This window comes from Carassius auratus, chromosome 2 (genome assembly GCF_003368295.1).
Source record: "Carassius auratus strain Wakin chromosome 2, ASM336829v1, whole genome shotgun sequence".
Taxonomy (NCBI): Eukaryota; Metazoa; Chordata; class Actinopteri; order Cypriniformes; family Cyprinidae; genus Carassius; species Carassius auratus.
In genome coordinates, this window is record NC_039244.1 from 7,315,833 (window position 1) to 7,328,444 (window position 12,612).

Sequence of the window (12,612 nt, forward strand, 5' to 3'; positions counted from 1 at the left end):
TGTTAGTGCTGTTTGTTTCATGCTGGTCTTTCAGGCGCAGTTGAGCCACTTGCTGATGTAATTCTGCTGGGAGGAATGGCTGACAGGGGCTGTCAAAGAGGGCAGATCACCGCTAACCTTGACGTTTAGGACTTTAGCTGTAAATCACAGAGATGGTGTTATTAAATGCATCACTTTAAATGTACTGCTTCAAAGAAACCAAGATGAGACTCAATCAGTAACACATTTCACACTCAAATCCTCTCACAAATGGTCTTCTTATATAATTTCACTGGAAAGACTTGTGTTGCAAGACTAAATGTTGTCACTTACGCCATGAGAGAACAAAGTAATCGAAACCATCAGTCTTCCGGGGGTTAGGCATGGGACAAGGCTGATGTCACGGGGTCGGGAAGCCCTTCATTATGAGCTTGATGTTGATCTCCCCTGACAACTGCATCTCTGTCAGATTAGAACAGCATCATAAAATAAAGAATCGTATGTTTTTCTGCTGCAGCGTTGACGTTAACTAAAATGACTTCTACTAAAATCTTTACATTACTTGAAATAAAATATAAATATTAGATGAAAATGTTGCTTTGGTAATTAAATGGAATACAATGCAAATGACTAAAATTGCAATAAAAGTAAGTTGAAGCTAAATAAATATATATATATAAAAAAATATTAAATGTGAACTGAAAATAAAAGCAAATTTAAATGAATAAATGCCATTATCACAAATAATACTAAACTGTTTTGTTGCTAAAATTACATTTTATATATTATTTTCAGTGCATTGAAGGCCATTATAACAAAAATCATTTAGATTACCAGATTTAGATTACTTGTTTTGGAATTTTGTCTGAATTTTTGGATCTCTTTCCACGGCAAGCTGGCCCACTTCCATAAGGAAAAGATAATTTCTGAACTGTGCCTCCTAATTAGAAAACATAAATTAGATTACTTTTCTCACTTGGGTCATTTCTAATTATTCTAACCAGACACGGAGTTAGTTAATACCTTTCTTGAAGAAGTACACAGACTCCAGCCTCTTTCTGGTAGCTGGCACTGGAAGAGCAGCAGTGATCTCACCAGTGAGCCCACTAAAGTCCTGCAGCGTGTGAAGGCCGTGTCGATGGAAGACGGGATGCCCAGTTCTTCAGTGATTCCACCAGCAGGACCGGCTCTTCTAGTCTTGGGGGTCAGCTGCCAAAAGAAGTGACCTGAGATGGATAGCACTTTTCTTAATTAGTGTAATCATAAAAAATTGCACTACACACAACAGTACATACATAAAGAAGTTGTACCTCTGAAAACTATGATGGAGTTGTTGAAGAAAGTTGCCATTCCATCAATGACAAGCCCACTGCAGAGATCAGGGTTTGAGTTTGCATCTTAAAAAAAACAGAAATGAATGGTTCAAATATATTCAGATTTAATTTACACTTTTGCTCAAAAGTTTAAAATATTCAAGATTTGTAATGTTTTGGAAAGTAGTCACCTATGCTCACCAAGGTTGCATTTATTTGTTTAAAAAAACAGTAAAATATTACAATTTAAAAGAACCTTGCTTTTTAAATGCAGTGTTAAACTGTAATGTATTCCTCTGATCAAAGCTGAATTTTCAGTATCATTCCTCCAGTCTTCTGTCACATGATCTAATATCTAATATATTGGTTTGCTGTTTAAGAAAAACATTTTTTTATTATTAGTATTAGTATTATTATTTATGTTGAAAACTGTTTTTGCTGCTCAATCAACATCATGGTTTCCACAAAGCTCTCAAGAAGTGATAATTGTTTTATTGGTAGTAATGAGACTGATAATAATAAGAACCATTTTTAATAATTAAGCACCAAATCAGCATATTAAAATGATTTGTGAAGCATCACATGACACTGATGACTGGAGTAAAGACACTTGAAGATGAGGCTTTGCCATCACGGGAAGAATATTGTATTAATATTTCACAGTATTGCTGTTTTTCCTGTATTTTTCCCCAAACAAATTCCAAACCTTTGACCAGTGGTGTATTTGAATGAATCGATTGAACAGATGTATATAACATGAAAGACTGACACAGTATTTTCAATTGTGTTTTATGTGGTTAAATATGTTTGAATTACAGAATACAACTCGTTTCAAATATTTTCCATTCATAGGTGGTAATTACAAGGATGTGATACCTGGAGCTGCGGCTGCTGGCCTGGGCAATGTCTGCAAGAGTGCTGGGTTTACCTGCAGCAGAGGCAGGTCCACTGATGGAGAGGGACGCCTGCACTGGGATGGGTAGGGGGTTCCCAGAGGAAGGTCCCGCTGCCTGTAGTGGTCCAGCTGCAGGATCCGGACCAGATTCCGGCAGTAGGAACCCAGAAGGATTGGAACCGATGCCTGCGAGGGCATGTATGTAGTTTGGTTAATATTTTGATCACCAGCTCACATGGAAATGTCCGTAGATTTGAATTAGTTGCATCGTTCCTAGAATAAGTCAAACCAATTTTAGTTTTAATAGGTTAATTACTTTTTAAGCAAACTCATAAAGCTGTTACCGGGTATGTCAGAGGGTGTCCGAGGAGCGAAGAGGCTGATGTCCTGGGACAGAGGGCCACCCGCAGGAAGTGATGCAGCATCAGATTCAGATGGAGCCATAAAGTTATTCAGTCTGGTGTCTGAAAAAATTTTTTTATAAATAAAAATCCATATACGCTATCATTCAAAAGTGTGGAATCAGTAAGACTTATCTATTAATTTATCGAAAGAAATGTATAGTTTTATTCAGCAAGGAAGCATTAAATTGTTCGGAAGTGACAGTAAAGACATATAATGTTGACAAATATTCCTATTTCAAATAAAACCTGTTCTTACGAACTCAAGAATTTAGAAAAATACAGTTTCTACAAACATATCAAAGAGCACCAGTTTTCAAAATTGATAAAAATAATAAATTACAGTAAAAAAAAAATCATACAGAAACAGTAATTTTAATAAAAATACACTTTTTGATTCTCTAATCAGAAGTTGATACAAAGTGAGAGCTATAGGGGTTCCAGTCAGACTTGATCACCAGCGGATGGCTGACTTAATTACACAATACATATATGCTTCGTTTTATTTTCTGCTCCAACCTTTGTGCCAGTGATCCTCTTCAGTAGTCTGTAAAATACAGTTTGTCTTTAATATCACGTAGCTGTCAGAAGGCTTCTCAGCTGCTCAGAGGGGCTTCAGATCAGATTTCTTAGTTTTAGTTTTGGGAGGGACAGTTTGGTCTTTATTTCTAACATGTTGCAGCTTGAGTGAATGATCTCGAAAATACATTTTGGTTCAAAAATAGCAAAAACTACGACTTTATTCAGCATTGTCTTCTCTTCCGTGTCTGTTGTGAGAGAGAGTTCAAATCAAAGCGGTTTCTGAACCAGTTCACCAAATCGAACTGAATCGTTTGAAACGGTTCGCGTCTCCAATACGCATTAATCCACAAATGACTTAAGCTGTTAACTTTTTTAATGCGGCTGACACTCCCTCTGAGTTCAAACAAACCAATATCCCGGAGTAATTCATTTACTCTAACAGACCTAACTGCTATGAAGAGAGAACTGAAGATGAACTACGAGCCGAGCCAGATAATAACTATCAGTCAATACTTACAGTAATACTTACAGTCTCTATAAAGAAGTTTGGACCCCTCATGATGAAAAAAAAAACTTGATCTTAAGGCTTTTGTTTACATAAAATAATATAATTATATTAAATAAATATATTTAAATAATTATATATATATCTATATATATATCTATATATATATACCTATATATATATCTATATATATATACCTATATATATATATATATATATATATATATATATATATGTGTGTGTGTGTGTGTGTGTGTGTATATATATATATATATATATAAATAAAAATAATTATATATTATATACTATATTTAATAATATATATATATTATAATTATATTTCATTATATAAAAATATAATATACTATATATTAAATATATATAATTGTTATAGTAAATAATTGAAAAGAAAAAATAAATGAATTGGGCCAGGTGAAGTACGGTAAACGCAATTATCCGGCATTCTAAAATAAAGTATATATCTGAATCACTACGTAAATTCATAATTTTGATTATTTATTATTCAAATTTCAAAAACTGGTAGACTGTGAGATGGTAGGGTCTTACCAGTAGTGCAGGCATCCTCAAAATCCTTGCAGCACTCTCCATGGACAAAACATTTATAATCACAGTTACAGACCTGCCCGCACAACTGCCTGCACACAACAACACAGGCTGAGTCCATCAGACCTCACCAGGACCAAGATGGACAGATCCAGAAATGATCCGACTCACCTCGAGCAGCACAGAGTTGTAGGAGAACACAGGCCATCGCCAGGAGAAATGAAACCAGAGCAGATCCAGTCATGATAACCCTCAATAGATCGATCACACTGATTCAAAAACACCTGTTTGTCTAAAAAAGACATGATATGATCACAAAACACTGAAGTTTCTTTATTTCAAAAAGAAGCCATTCATCATCAAAGCCGTCTGCATGCAGAGAAGGACTTACCAAGGGGAAGCGTCTTTCTGAGCTCACCTTGTTCTGTCCTTGCTTTGACTCTTTTATACTGTATGGCAGCTGGATTTCTCTTGTTGGCCAGAAACTTTAATTAAACACCACAGCCAAATTAAAGCATGATTATGTAAAGGCTAACCTCCCACACACACTGTCAGCAATGTGTCCACAATGCTGACAGAAGAGTCATTGACCTCTTTAAAATATCCTTGGATTTCAATGTTCCACAAATGGGATGAATTTATTATTATTTTTTAAATATTATTATGGCTATTAAAACTTCAGTGTCCAGTGCTTCTGATACTGGGTTTCAGTGCATGAAAGCTCATAATGCGGTCAGCTTATGGGTCAAAATGAAGCTCTTTAATCAAATTCAGAGAAACCAAGACATGTCACTGCAGAGGTCCTGCACTATTCCCAGACTTTATTTAGTTGACACAGATGGTGTTTGACTTTTCTAATGTGGTCACGAAAACTAAACTACGTATTATTGACAAAAGGCCCCACAGATTTTTTGTTTCAAATCTGAGTCACTTGATTTGGACCAAGAGTTGGTTTCATGTAGGAGGTCATGGTCATTTGAGTGTTTTGTGATTGTTTGGGTGGTTGGTAAGTATGCATGTGTCTCAAATAGCTGCCAAAGCTGATTCATAAGCTGGACTGAGAAGGACGTTGGAATAATGATCTCCTAATACCCAAAATCAAACCAAATCCAAAAATGCAGTCATTAAAAAAATCTATATGTAATAAATGTTTTGGCTTTTCTCTCAGTTCCTGTCGGAATAAATTGCTCACGCGCTGTGAAGAAAGTGAGAGAGAAAACATCCTCTTTATGGGAAGTGGTATTTGTTCTGAAGTAATGTCTTTCAAATGTTAAAGCAGTGTACCACACCTCCAAACACACTGCAGTCATTATTTCTGTCTTCTGGTTTGGAAATGCGCTTCAAAACTCAATGTTGCCTCAGGGACCATTGAGACGCATTAGTCCACGTGTCCACAACAATCAAAGTCAATAGATTTTCTGTTCAGACGCTGTTGTTGTTAATAGTCTGAAGAAAGTTATAGAAAATTAAAAAAGCAAAACCCTGGAGACAGATCATGTTCTCAAAGTGTTTGAGAGACTTTGAGGACCACTTTTGGGCCACTTCATTCAGTGTCTTGCTTCATTATATCGCTGTTGTTCTAGTGCTGTTCCAGCTCAGAGATGTTGTTGACACTGGTACTTTGAGGTTTGCATCATGCTTTTGATTGCTCATGCACTGCTTTATAGTCTGAAGATGTTGAATTTGTAGACATTTTATAACTAACCATGTAACCTGCACATAAAAATTCTGTTGATTTCAAATGTGTTTAAAAGAAGTCCATTATAGCACCAAAGATGCATTTGCTTAAATAAAATATAAAAACAAACAACAAACAAACATTAATATTGTGTATATTAGTGTTATGTTTGAGTCCACCAAAGTCGAGTCCAAAATGGACAAAGGTGGACTCAAGTCTGGGTCCCAAGTCTGCTAAAGGTTGCACTCAAGACTGGACTTGTGTATGTTAAAACATTTTAAAATAACAATTTTCTACAGTAATATATTTCAAATTGTAATTTATACTTGTAGTCAAAGCTGGATTTTCAGTCATTACTCCTGTCTTCAGTGCTTTTAACAATACAGATTGGGTCAAAAATTAAATAGAAAAATAGTGCAAATATGCAACAATGCAAAATGACAATAAAACACTCAATTTTCAGTTAAAGGCGGTTCATCATTAAATCCAGTGATGTCATCAACCGGCTTTATTCAATTTAAATAGTATCTGTATAATCAAATCGACGATATTGCTGGATATTAAATGTCCCCAACTAAGCAAGCCAGAGGCGACAGCATCAAGGAACCAAAACTCAATTAGTGTCAGAATGGAGAAAAAACCTTGGGAGAAACCAGGCTCAGTTGGGGGGCCAGTTCTCCTCTGACCAGACGAAACCAGCAGCTCAATTCCAGGCTGCAGCAAAATCAGATTGTGCAGAAGAATCATCTGTTTCCTGTGGTCTTGTCCCAGTGGCCGTTTAGGAGACAAGGTCTTCACTGGGGATCTCTGTATGGGGGTCATCTAGTTGTCCTGGTCTCCGCTGTTTTTCAGGGCTGTAGAGATCCTTTCTAGGTGCTGATCCACTATCTGGGCTGATCCACTTTTGTCTAATTGTTTTTTTTAATTTTTTTTTTTTACAGAAATTAGCAGTAAGAAATTACTCGTCATCCAGTTTTTTTTACATCGACTATGCATTCTGATAATTTATTTAATTTATATGTTTCACGGGGCCATTTAGAAATATACAGCTGAGTGTAAACAGCATAACAGTGAAAGCTAACAACATGTTGCCTGATGATATCTCCCAGGGGTAACATGTAAAGCTTGAAAAGTAACGGCCTTAGTACTGAGCCTTAAGGTACTCCATACTGCACTTGTGATCTATATTATATCTCTTCATTCACTGCTATGAATTAATGGCAGTCAGTTAAGTATGATTTGAACCATGCTAATGCACTTCCACTAACGCCAACAAAGTGTTGTAGTCTATACAAAAGAATGTTGTGGTCAATAGTGTTGAATGCTGCACTAAGATCCATTAGGACTAATAGAGAGATACAACCACGATCAGATGATAAGAGCAGGTCATTTGTCACTCTAAGGAGAGCAGTCTCAGTACTATGATACTGTCTAAATCCTGACCGGAAATCCTCACAGAGAGCATTTTCTCTAAGAAGGAATATAATTGTGGAGATACTACCTTTTCTAGTATTTTGAAGAGAAAGGGGAGATTCGAGGTTGGTCTGTAATTAACAAGTTCTTTGGGGTCAAGTTTTTTTTTTAGTAAGAGGCTTAATAACAGCCAGAATTGAAGGTTTTGGGGACATATCCCATTGAAAATTGTGATTTAATAATAGTCAAAAGAGGGTCTAGTACTTCTGGAAGCACCTCTTTTAGGAGCTTAGAAGGAATAGGGTCTAATATAAATGTTTTGGTTTAAATGATTTAGGTTTCTACAATTCTTCAACTCCTATAGTAGAGAATGAGTGGAGTTGCTCCTCATGGGATCTAAAGTGCATCTGATGTGATGCTGTAGATGACGGATGCATGATTACAATTTTATCTCTAATTGTATCTATCTTAGAATTAAAGTCATTACTGCTGTGCTGTTGGTAAATGTCAACACGTGTTGATGCTTTATTTTTCATTAATTTAGCCACTGCATTAAATAAATATCTGGTGGTATGTTTGTGTTCTTCTAAAAGAGATGAAAAGTAATCAGATCTAGAAGTTTTAATGTTTTTCTGTAGGATAAGGTACTTTCCTGCCAAGCATTATGAAATTCCTCTAGTTTTGTTTTCCTCCAACTGCACTCCATTTTCCGGGCTGCTCTCTTTAGGGTGCGAGTGTGCTCAATATACCATGGTGTCAGACTGTTTTCCTTAATCTTCTTTAAGCGTAAAGGAGGAACTCTATCTAAAATGCTAGAAAAGAGAGAGTCCATAGTTTCTGTTACATCAACAGCACAGTAACATGTTGAACTATTTTCTGGATTAATCTTGAGGTATAATGGGATTTCAAAGTATTCCAAAGTATTTGAATAGGTTCCTTTATATCTTAGACTTTTACCTACATTGGGTTATTTTAAAATAAATTTGAAATTGTATTTATTAGAGTTCGCCTATGGCTCATCACACTGAGTAAACAAAGTGGATCTCTTTCTTTGCTATGATGTTTGTTTTATTTTTATTTTTTTGTTTGCTTATTTATTAATTACTATTCTTCCCTTCTGTGCTGTTGGTCTCCTTTTTACTAGTTACTATTGTACAGCACATTGGTCAACCTTGCATTGTTTTAATTGTGCTCTAAAACAAACAAACAAACAAACAAACAAACATTATCAAGTTTTTCTCTGTTGAATATGCTGAGGATTTGAGATAAACCAGGAAGATTACTTACAGTCTTTTGTGGTAGAAGTGATGGTTCTATCATACGTGTAACAATAAGTAGAATTGACATTTTTAGGTATATGAAGTTTGCCCAAGACTAGATAATGATCAGAGATGTCAATGCTTTGCTGCATTTCAACACCATCAACATCAATTCCGTGTGACAGTATTAAATCTAGAGTATGATTTTGACAATGAGTAGGTCCTGAGATGTTTTGTCTAACACCAATAGCGTTCAAAATATCTACGAATGCTGATCCTAATTCAACTTTTTCATTATCAACATGGATATTAAAATCACCATCATCTAAAACTTTATCTGCAGCCAGCACTAACTCGAATAGAAAATAAGCAAATTCTTTTATAAATTCTTTATAGTGCCCTGGTGGCCTGTATGCAGTAGCCAGTACAAAAATCACAGGGGATTTATCATCAACACTTGTTTCTCTGAATAATGTTATATGAAGCACCGTTACTTCAAACGAGTTATACTTGAAGCCTGCCCTCTGAGAAATACTAAAAATATTGTTATAAACTGTAGCAACACCTCTCCCTTTACCTTTGGGATGCAGCTCATGTTGATAACAATCTTGGTGGGTAGACTCATTTAAAATAATGTAATCATCAGGTGTTAGCCAGGTTTCTGTCAAACAGAGCACAAGCCAAACTATGACATGTTTTATATTTGTTGAACATCAATTAAATTGTTACTCTTAAATTAGTTTGGATGTTTTTTTGTATTTTCTAGTTCAGGGGGAAGCCCAGAAGGCTGCCCAACAACTGCCCATCCAGAACCTCCTGGTATACGCAGACTTAGGATGAGCAATCCTCTAGAGGGTCGGCCTCAGTCCTGAACAGCACCAACAAAACTTCCGATAATTGGAATTGGTGGAATAGGCTGACCCTTTGTCTCAGCGCAGTGGCTCCAGGACTCGTGCCGTAAATGGCTGTTTGCTGGATCTAGCCATCCAACTGGCGGAGGACCAGCTGGTGTGTGCTCCGGGGGTCGGCGAATCCCTGCAATCTCTCTCTCTCTCTCTCTTGTCCCCTTCCCCTCTCTCTTCCTCTTCCCCTAGACTCGTTCTAGCTCCACGGACCTGGTTTGCTGGACCTCCCCCCACTGGAGGACGGGAACTGAGGATCCAGCCGGGCCCTGAGGCCCCATCTGGAGGGGGCTGTAGAATTTCCTACCGTATCCTCATGCCCATTCCTTGACACACTTCCTACCACTAGGGCAGTGAGGAGGCCTGGGCCTGACTGTTGGCGTTGAGGGGATTTCGGCCATTTCGTGGATCGATGCTCGTTAATGGAGGTGGGGAAGTTGGTCCGGATCCCGGATGACCCACAGGCCGCCCCCGATCAAGCCGGGTTATACCAGATACCTGTGAGTATTAAGGGGGGGTACTTATCTGGCTTTTGTGGATTCAGGTTGCAACCAGACCTCCATCCATCAAAGCCTGATACAATCTGGGGCATTGGAAACGGGCAGCATGGTTAAGGTGAGGTGTGTACACGGGGATATAGTGGAATACCCTGTAGACTACTCAACACGATATCCTGAAGCAGTGTATTCGAAATTGGACTTGACAAAAGGATATTGGCAGATCCCCTTATCTCCCATGTCCAAAGAAAAAACAGCCTTCACCATGCCGTTTGGTTTACACCAATTTGTGACACTTCCTTTTGGGCTGTTCGGGGCCCCGGCCACATTTTAGCGCCTCATGGATAGAGTTCTCTGGCCTCATGCTGCCTATGCCGCTGGCTACTTGGATGATATCATCATCTACAATAGGGATTGGCAGCAGTGTATGGAGCATTAGAGGGCCGTCCTGGGAGTGCTGAGACAGATGGGGCTAACGGGGCTTCCACTTGGGTTATGGGCAGGTGAGTCCCCAAAAAAGACTGCAGCAATTGTAACCTGTCCCAGGCCAAAGACCAAAAAGGAGGTGAGGCAGTTCTTGGGGCTAGCAGGATATTACAGGGTTTATTCCTGGTTATTCAGACCTCACCAGCCCGCTGACTGACCTCACTAAAAAGCAGGTGCCAGATATGGTCCAGTGGACGGAGCTGTGCCAACAGGGTTTTACCCAGGTGAAGGCTGCCCTGTGTGGCGGGCCACTCCGGAACTCTCTTAACTTTTCTCTCCCTTTTCTGTTGCAGACTGATGCATCGGACAGGGGGCTGGGCACTGTCCTGTCCCAGGAGGTGGAGGACTGCCCGGTGCTTTACATTAGCCATAAGCTCTCAAAGAGAGAGACTAAGTAAAGCACCATAAAAAAGGAGTTTTTGGCCATCAGGTGGCTGGTGCTCATCCTTCGCTACTACCTCCTGGGGCGGGAGTTCACCCTCTGTTCAGACCACGCACCCCTGCAGTGGCTCAACAGCATGTAGGACTCCCACACACGAATCACCCATTGGTATCTAGCTTTACAGCCTTATAAGTTCAACGTGATTCATAGGCCTGGGGTGCAGATGGCTGCGGCTGACTTCCTCTCCAGGAATGGAGGGGGGGTTGGCGTGGTTCAGCGAGGTCTGTGACGGGAGAAAGAGCGGGAAGGACTAACACCTGGGTCTCGTTGCAGTAATGGGCATGGGGAGACGGGATATAAGCCAGTCGAATGCCGACAAGGAGCGAGAGAGCTGAGGACTCGTGAGGGATGGAAAGCAGAAAAGCGGAAGCCGGAAATCAGAGCAAAGTTGGAAGATAGCGATTGAAAGTGGGCGCAAGTGGCGCGATTGTTTTATTTTGTTAATTAAAGTCCTCATGAGCCTCAGACAGCTGGCCCTGGTCTCCTTCCTTCCCACACACACACCCGAACAAGGGAAAAACACTAAACACTGATACATGAATAGAAAGTTCACTTTTGATTAATTTAAATGCATCCTTGCTATAAAAGTAATAAAATAAAATAAGATAATAATATTTGGAGGTGTATATACTGTATTCTCTCAGAAAAAGAGGTACAGAAAATTTTCACTGGAGCTTTACCTTTTCAAAAGATCCAATTTTGTACCTTACCTTATTTATCCCTAAAGGGTACATATATTGGTACCCAAATATTAGCAATTAAAAAAAGGTTGAACTTGCCCCAGTGACAGCTTTTGCACATTTCTTTCTGAGATTGTAAACCCCCTAAAATAGCCATAAATATATTTAATATTTTGAGTTAATTTTTAGTTATTTTAACCTCTTTTTATTTCTCTATAGGTATAATGTACTTGAATAATGAAAATACATATAGAGAGTTTGACTTGACTATACAGTGAATATCAACGATCGTAATTATTGTTTGGTATCTATGTTTTTGAATGTTATATTCACTGCCGTCACTTTGCCCTGTTGATTATCATAAATGTGACAAATGAGGCAAGTGACTGAATCAGATGAACACAGGTGAAACTCTGACATGAAATATTTGCTATTTTGTGAAGTGTCTGTTTAATCAGGAAATCATATAATCACATATCGTTATGACATTTTTATCAAAACACATGGACACATAAAATGCATTTTCAGCTCCAATACCATCAGTCTGGACACAAAACAGAGACAGATGAAAGAAGCACATTTCATTCATGCCTGCTGAGAAACACATTCATTGTGTTCCTTTCCTGCCTGCTCCAGACATTTAACAAGAGCTTTTTAATTTTAGGGGGAAAAATAGCTTCCCGTCAAGTCAGAGTCACAGATTGATTGATTTAGAACAATCAGACAGACGCGAATAATACAACACCTCACTTACATAAAGTTACCGCACGGGGTCTCATAATGGAACTAAATGAATGTTTTTCATTATCACATCAAATAATTAGTATACATATTTTAGTTGGTTTACGAAATAGTTAAAATATTTTTAAATAAAATAAATAACTTTCAGAAATCATTCTAAAATACTGAATATTTATTTTCTCTTTTCAGGATCCTTGATAATGAGAAAGTTCAAAACAACATTTTGAAATAGAAATCTTTTGTACCAATATAAATGTTTACGGTGACTTTTGATCAATTTAATGCACTGTTGCCATTAATAATAAAATTAACTTTTTTTTTTTTTTTTAAGTACT

General features: G+C 38.0%; 1 pseudogene; it reads right to left on the minus strand.

Moving 5' to 3' along the window:
- Positions 1-9: 9 nt before the first annotated feature.
- Positions 10-5,149, minus strand: LOC113040373 (proteoglycan 4-like; annotated as a pseudogene).
- Positions 5,150-12,612: the final 7,463 nt, after the last annotated feature.